The sequence below is a fragment of the Malurus melanocephalus genome, unplaced genomic scaffold (assembly GCF_030028575.1).
Source record: "Malurus melanocephalus ecotype Western Australia unplaced genomic scaffold, MMel_1.1 scaffold_1625, whole genome shotgun sequence".
In the NCBI taxonomy this organism is placed as follows: Eukaryota; Metazoa; Chordata; class Aves; order Passeriformes; family Maluridae; genus Malurus; species Malurus melanocephalus.
The window spans coordinates 3,123-11,268 of NW_026624857.1; the positions used below are offsets into that span (position 1 = coordinate 3,123).

Consider the following 8,146-nt stretch of genomic DNA (forward strand, 5'->3'; position numbering starts at 1 on the left):
AAGCTGAAGGCCACCAGCAACAGCAGGAAACGCGGATCTGCTGCTGCCAGCCGAGAGCCTGGGTGAGGCCACAGGGCCCGTGAGGCCGGCTGGGGGTGAGGGTGGCGTGGGCTTTGGCCCTCCCGGGGAGCCCCTGAGATTTTCTCTTCCCTCATCCAAGGGCAGGTGCTGCCCAGGGAAACGTCCCCATATTGACTCAGTGTTCCCTTTGCTTCCAGATGTCCCCTCTGCTGTCCCTGTCCGGGAGGGCTGCACTGAACGGGAGGAAGAGATTGAGGCGGATCCTGTCTGCCCTGGAACCTGGAACGCCTCTGATTATATTTATATCTAGTTTTATATACATACAGGGACATTTAGATAGATTGACATTTATACCAGTATATTTATGCATCTTTTTATATTTGTCTCTATTTAGTTGTATTTTTAGGGTGTATAGAGTTTTAATGCACTGTAGTTATATTGATTGAGTTACAGGTGCATGGATATTTAGAATTATATATTGCTATTTGTATATTTTTGTGTAGGAGGTCTATGTATACCTTTATATATGTATTATATGATCTTTAATTTACATTTATGTTTATGTCTGTATATTTTTATGATTTCAATGTATACAGCAATATATAAATCTGTATAGAGTTTTCATTTTTATATTTAGTTATAGGGGTGGACTATTTACATAGAATTATTGGTGTTTTACATATAATTAGTATATTAAATTTTACATGTTAAAAATATATAATTATAAATACTAAGATTTAAAATATACAGTTATATGTAAAATTTATATATATATATATACAATAATACATTTATCTATTTAAATATATATACTTCTATATTGATATATTGGTATTTTTATAGTTGTAATCAGACTATATAATTGTAACTTCCTGTAATAAGTCTATTTTGTTCTACTTAAATTGATATTTGTACATTAATTAGCAGTGTGGTTGTTGAATTTTGGAATAAATGTAATTTTTTAACTTACGACCTAGTGATTTTTGTGCATTTATGTACCAGAAATGCAATCCAAGAAATGCATAAAAATAAACAGAAGAAAACATCTTGGCTCATTTCCTTCCATTTTCATTTCACTTCTGGAAAGCTGTTTCAGTTTTCCAGGAATCTTCTYCACATTCCTGTCTGCTCTTTTCAAGAACCATTCCTGGAGAATGAGGTGGAGYTCCTGTCATCACAAGATGTGCCACCAGTTGCAGCTTCTCTTGGCTTTCCACTCTGTGTGCAGTATGACTCTTGCAGCAAAGCAGGACAAATGTTTGGAGAACTTTACAATTTGTCCTTTCTTCTCCTCGTGGGCTGGACAGTTGTGCTGTGGGTAAGGCTTTCATTGTCACTTTTATAATCTAAGAAAACAGGAGGTAGTACCAGGACTTGTTAGGGAATGAAACGGTGACTGAATTCAGAGAAACAATCTCCAGGACACTCTGGGAGACCCCTTGGATGGGCTCGGGTTCCGCTAGGTTTTCTTTCTCCTGGTGGATTTTTTCATTTTATTTGACACTCCAGAGGAAGTTTCTGTGATGGCCTCTGCCATTTGATTCAATTTCAACAGCACCAGCAACAGGCCAGTGTTTGAGCGCTGGGAATGTGGCCTGTGTGGCTTTAATTCTCCTCCACTCATTGCTCAGGGACTTGTGAGCATTTAAATCTCTGCTAATCATGATGCCTGTGACAAAAATACTGAGTTCACCTTCATGAAAGCACCGTTGGTAGCATTGATTTAAAGAGGCGATTGCAGTTTTACTGATAAAATTCAGGTGGCAGCCAGAAGAGGGGCAGCAGCAGCCGAGATCTGCAACTCCTGAGGCAAAGGCAAGAAGAGCCTCCTGCTGCCAGCTCAGGGTGAGTGAAACAACGCTGAAAACAGCACTGAAAGCCGTTCCTTTCTTTCTCTGGGGATTGGCTGAGGGCAGCACCACCACTGAATGTCCCAAACTGAGCCAAGGGACACTTCACAGACCGAGTCAGACAAGCGGGTATTTGCTTTATTTGGCGCCAGGTGTGTTGGGGATCGCTCCTCCTAACAGGCACTCCCAGGACTCCATACAGCATAGTATTAAGGATAAAATTAATGAATATTCATCATATTCCTTGGGATAGGCAAGGTTATATAGAAGTCATTAATAGTATTAGCATATGTGCCATGCATGTGCTGTGTACCCTGCTGGTCACGCTGAGGAAGGCTCCTCTTCTTGCTCAGGCTCTTTCTGATGAAGGCTGGTAGTCTTCATCACAATGCACTTTTCACCCTTTTTTTCTGGAGCACGTGCAGTCCTTCATTGGCTGATTCAGTGGTTTCCATGTTGGTTTTCAACAGGTCCAGTTCCTCTTATTTTGACAAGATTAAGGCGAATCCTGCTTCTTASGTTTTGTGATTGACATTTGCTGACTCTTAATAGTTAACTCTTGCTTATGTGAGTTAACTATTGATCAACCCCTGTCTCAATACTAACAAAGTTGCAAAGGCAACTTTGATATTAGAGTGATTGCTAGTAATTACTCTATGTTTATCTACATACATATCACAAAGAGTCCTCATGCAAGCACATCCTGTACCTACACAGACAATTACAGTTTCCAGATAATTGTTTGGATATATTTCAAAATGACAAATATGTTGCTCTTTTTCCAGTAGCCCAAGGACATACAATGGAAACTGGTTTATCTAAGGTAAAGTTGTGCCAGGACTGACTGGCTGCACAAACAGACTGACCAGTTACTTTCCATTTATTATGTTCTATAAAATCCCTTACAGTGATTTGAGTTAAAAGTTAATTTTCCATGGGGAGATGTATTGATTCCTCTACACCCTCTCTGTATTTCTTCAGCAATTATTCAGTTTGAATACTAAGCCCATTTTTCTTCTTCCAATCATGTTTTGAGTATATTTCATTTCTGTGCATAACCATGTGGCCAAATTTAAATTGGTGAGATTTTCCCTGGCCATACTGGAATATCTGATGTGAGTGTGGGACTATGACCAGTCTAAGGCAAAGACTCGAGTCAGAATTATGATACTTATCGGAACCCCAAGGGTCAGCATCCGGAAAACTTAAAGGTTGTTGTTCCTACTGGCTCTGACGTCCATGTTCCTTTGAGAACTCATGAATGGTGAATCCTGGAAGGTTGATCTTTGATCTTGATTGCCATGAGGGTTGTCAGAAGCACCTGGTGTGGTCCATTCCACTTCTCTTCCAGACAYTGACCTGGAAAAGTCTTAACAAATACCCAGTCTCCAGGTTAAAGCAACGAATTGCTTGATCCAAACTTCTAGCCTGAGTTTCAAAAACCCCCTTATTAATTTTGTTCAGTTGTTCTCCCTGAGTTATTACATATCATATCAAGTATCTTTCTCCTATTTGGCCAATGGCTTCTCCCCTATACTGAGTCTCATAAGGCCGCTCATATAACATTTCAAATGGGCTTAGGCCTTCCTTACACCATGGTTTGACATTAATTCTGAGCAGGGCAAGTGGAAGTGCCTGATTCCAATGAAAATTTGTTTCCTGACAGATCTTTGCTAATTGCTGTGTGATTAAATGGCTAATTTTCTCTCCACTGACCTATGGACGATAAGGGGTATGTAATTGCCACAGACTATTTTTCTGGCAAATTTCACACTGCTGAGTGACCTGTTTGGTAATGGTATATAGCTTACAGCCTGTTATCCATTAGTCGAATCTGCATCCAAAGCATCCCCAATGAGTTTTATTATGTTCCTCTACGACTACCTTTCACAATACGTTTGAGGGTATGAGAACCAGATTATCAGGTGTAACAAAAAGGGTTTCCTGCTTGTTTGCTTCTAAATCCTTCACCAGCTTCATAGCCCCTTTTAAGTGCTGGTATTGTGTTTCTGGATCCATGGGTTTGCCATTTGGGATCAAAGCTAGTGCCTCAGTCTGAGCCTCTTCTGAYGCCCATTTGGCCCCATGGTCTGCCAAAGTTTCCTAATTCCTGTGCAGTGTCACCCTTTTGGCGGCCTCTACAGTGCATGGTTGCCACCCATTCCTCTAAATTTACAGCTTCCAAYAGACACAAAATTTCTTCAGCATGTTTAATTTGCTTACCTTGAGCTGCAAGCAATCCCCTTTCCTTCCAGACATCACCGTGAACATGCACTACGCCAAATTCCGGCACTCGTGTCAAGAAAATGATTTCTGTTTTCTGTGCAGATGGCCCTGCAGGTGAAGATTTTGCCTCGGTTACCTTGTGGGCAGTGCTCACCGCATATCTTGCCTTACGAGTCCCTGACTTTACAAGCTCCTGCGAGCTGTGAACCTCTGCATCCTCCAGAGGTTTTTCTTTAAGCTCAGGTCTGCTGCAGTAAACTGTTTCCAAACAGTCAGGGCTACAGTTCCCGAAGTAGCTCCATTGAGAAAACACACTGTGTTTACAATATTTGTGTTTATGATATTAACATCATCTTGATCTACCAGTATAACTTGATACTTCAGGAATTGAGAARGCAAAGCCAGTGATTCCTTTTCTGCTCTAACACCATGGAGACTCTGTGAAAGTCATTTTCTGGCCCACAGTGGATTTGCAGGTCTCATGAATGTTAAGAACCACGGCTGCATTGGCTTGCAAGCACCCAGCCCAACCTTTGTTACCTCATCCAGTTGCTTAGGGAAGTAAGCAACAGTTCTCTTGTAAAGTCCCAGTTGCTGGGCTTGTGGTAGGGCTGTCCTTGAAACCTTGGGGTAACACTGTCCAGGTTAGCTGGCTCTTTCGCTCTGTATCTGGATTTTCCCATTTGAAAACAAATAGCTTTTTACTATCTTTGGCTAAAGCCAAACAGAAAAAGGCATCTTTTAAATCCAATACCATAAACCACACCTGATTATCTTTTAACTTGGTTAACAGGGTATCGGGATTTGCTACCACTGGGTACAAATCCTCCCCAATTGTGTTTATTGCCCTTAAATCTTGCAGTAATCTATAGCTCCTACCATCAGGTTTTTACTGGCAGAATGAAAGTATTATTCTCCTATTCTCTGTTCCTTCTCTAATACTAACACAAGCGAATTTTGTGGAGGGACATTAAAGCCACATTCCTTCTGCCACTCAGAATGGTTTTGCAAAGTGAAAAACATATCAGCATACATAACTTTATCCCACTTTCCCTCACTCCTCAAAAACAGTATTAGTTGTAGCAAAGTAGTCTAATTTATAATAAAATAAAGGCCACTTTTCTTCGTTACCTAATTTATACAATGGGCACTACTGATTACAGTATTTTTAGAAAGTTTTCTTAGTCACATCCTCTCCACGTGAACTACCAATATCTTTACAATGAGTCAATACTCATTTGAGAGAGCTTTTTGCAAAGTTTCTCCACTCAGCTGATCAACCATCACACAAAACATTATCGCTTTGTCCTTCTCTGGCTGCAACAACAGAACTGCAGATCTGGACTCCAAACTCACTTTGTACTTACTTGTACATCTCAGTCACACATTCACACTATCAGTCACACTTCCACAAAAYGCATTGCTTAAAACATGTGTGGAACARTTCTGCACAAGCACAGACAATTCTTRCAAGRTTTATGCAGCAATAATGCACACAGGATGGCTTTGCACRGCCCTGGACWAAWCTTACAACAACAAAATTTTACCATGAACAAGTATAAAATTCCTGCATGTTGTGSRTTTGRGTTTTTCAGTGAATTTTTCCCCATCTGTTACTTAAAAGAAAGATGYTGTGAGAAGGGGTTAACGTCAGGGAAACAAATAGTCAGCAATTAAGATACCAAAGAACTGGCCAATGACTCTAGCATTCCACTGAAATCTTCCAGGGAGGGAAAGTGAGGGTTGRGCCCTTGTTTAGCTGCAGGGGAACAAGSTGGCTGTGCTGGGATGTCTTCCCAGGGCTGCCATTACCCCTGGTGAGGCTCAGAGCTTGCTTTGGTTGCCCCCTGAAGCCACCTGAATCGACAGCGGGGTTGTAACTACACCAAGGGGAAACCGCCTGTCAGGGGGAAAAAGTCTGGTTTTGGGGGGTCTTGTTGTTGTTTGTCTTTCTTGTTACACATACATATATTTTAGGAAGGACCAGCAGCACTGGGACAGTGATCTTGCCCACCCTGAGGGGAGACCTTGTCCCAGTAGTGACACTGAGCCTTTTTCACTTCAAAAAGACCAAGAAGTCTCGGATCTCCTTTCACTGCCTAAGAGGACACAACCCCAGAGCACAGTGGAGTAGGAATGGTCCAGGTCCTGAGCTGCTTTGTCCAGGAAAGGGACACTGTTCATGGCAAAGCTGGGGCTGACAGGACAAAGCCACGCCAGAACAGACTGGGCACTCCTGAGCTGCTGGAAGGGGACCTGGCCTTGCCCTTAAGCTCTTCCTCTGGGGCTCTCACACTCCTGTGGTCCTTCTCTCCCTGAAGYGGCCACCTCCCAAGGTTCCAGGGCACATGGGCTCTGGAAAGAATGACAGAATCATAGAATATCCTGAGCTGGGAGAGACTCACAGGGATCATCGATCCAGCTCCTGGCCCTGCACAGATACCCCAACGATCCCACCCTGTCCTTGGGAGCGCTGTCCAAGGGCTCCTGGAGCTCTGGCAGCCTTGGGGCAGTGCCCATTCCCTGGGGAGCCTGTTCAGTGCCCCAGCACCCTCTGGGGGAAGAACCTTCTCCTGATCTCCACCCTAACCCTCCCCTGACACAGCTCCAGCTATTCTTGGGGTTCTGTCACTTGGGAGGAAATAGGAGAGAGGATTAAAAAGCCCCTCCCACCCTCACAAATCACCAAAGGGGTAACATTGCAAGGGACCACTTGAGGTCTTCACATCCAACCTCCCTGCTCAAACAGGGCTTCCTAGAGATCATTAGTCAGAGTTATGTCCAGTTGGATTGTAAATATCCCCAAAGAAGGGGACTCCACAACCTCTCAGATCCGGTTCCAGTGCTCAGTCACCCTCACAGTGATGAAGCTCTTCCCCATGTTCAGGTGGAAATTCCTTTGTTTCTGTTTCTGCCCATTGCCTCTCATCCCATTACTCAGCACCACCAGGAAGAGCCTGGCTCCATCCTCCCGACACCCACCCTTCAAACACTTCAGTGCATTGATGAGACCCCACCTTGGGCCTCTCTCCTCCAGACCAAACAGACTCAGCTCCCTCAGCCTCTCCTCACCAGAGAGAAGCTCCAGGCCCCTGATCATCTTTGTAGTCCTCAGCTGGGCCTGTCCCAAGAGCTCTGTGTTTCTCTTGTACTGAGGAACCCAGCACTGGACACAGAGCTCCAGATGTGCCCCACCAGGGCTGTTGCAGAGAACACTTCAGCATGGGGATGTGTCAGTGGAACTGATCACAAAAGCTGAAGGCCCAGAAAAGCTGACTTTGGTCACGGGATGGATTGGGGTGGTGCATCCCATGGCTGAAGTCACCTTCTGTGGGCCTCTGCCCACGTAAGGATTGTCCCTCCCCATCCCCTCTGAGGAGCTGAGCAGGATGAGCTCACAGGGTGGTTGGGCTGTAGAGCAGCTTTTGCCTTCAGAGGGATGAAAGCCTGATTGGCAATGGCCCTGCTCACCTAGTTTATTCTCCAGCTCTGCTCTGAGAAGCTCAAGCTCGTTCTTTGTAGTCTCGGGCCATTCCTGTATTTCCTCTACAACATTTTGAATACTTTCAGAGAGCTGCTGGAAGTTCTTCTTCAAGCTGAAAAACAGGGATCTTACAATTTCCTCCTCTGTCATTCCTGTGAAGAAAGAACAATGTCCCTGTGTCACTGATGTTTCCTTCTTGAGGGGCAGACCAGCTATCTGACACAAGGATGCCCAAAGGCTCTGATTTAATGTCCCTGACCGAGGGTCTCTTCTTAGGGCTCTCCTATGGGTGGCTTTTACTCTTCCTCATTCCACCTTAGAAATTCTCACCACACAGGAATACCATTTGACCATGAAGGCACAATCTGGAAATGGTTTTCACTTTGCCCTCTGACTTTTGGCAGGGAGGGGACAAGAAACTCAGAGCAAATTGTCATCACTTTTCAACCTCTTCAGTCTCGGCTCTCCCTCCTGATCATCAGCAGGGAAACAAGGCTGATCTCTCATGTGCCCCAACATGGGACCAGCAGTGGGGCAGCAGGAGAAGGGCAGTGGGGAAAGGAGA

At 44.1% G+C, this 8,146-nt stretch overlaps 1 long non-coding RNA gene across 1 annotated transcript; it reads right to left on the reverse strand.

Moving 5' to 3' along the window:
- Positions 1–2,754: 2,754 nt before the first annotated feature.
- On the reverse strand, positions 2,755–7,734 carry LOC130587196 (uncharacterized). Its single transcript, XR_008966761.1, has 3 exons — positions 7,569–7,734; positions 4,095–4,205; positions 2,755–3,240 (listed from the first exon to the last, which is right to left on the reverse strand). It is a non-coding gene; the product is annotated as an uncharacterized LOC130587196 (long non-coding RNA).
- Between the last annotated feature and the right edge of the window lie 412 nt (positions 7,735–8,146).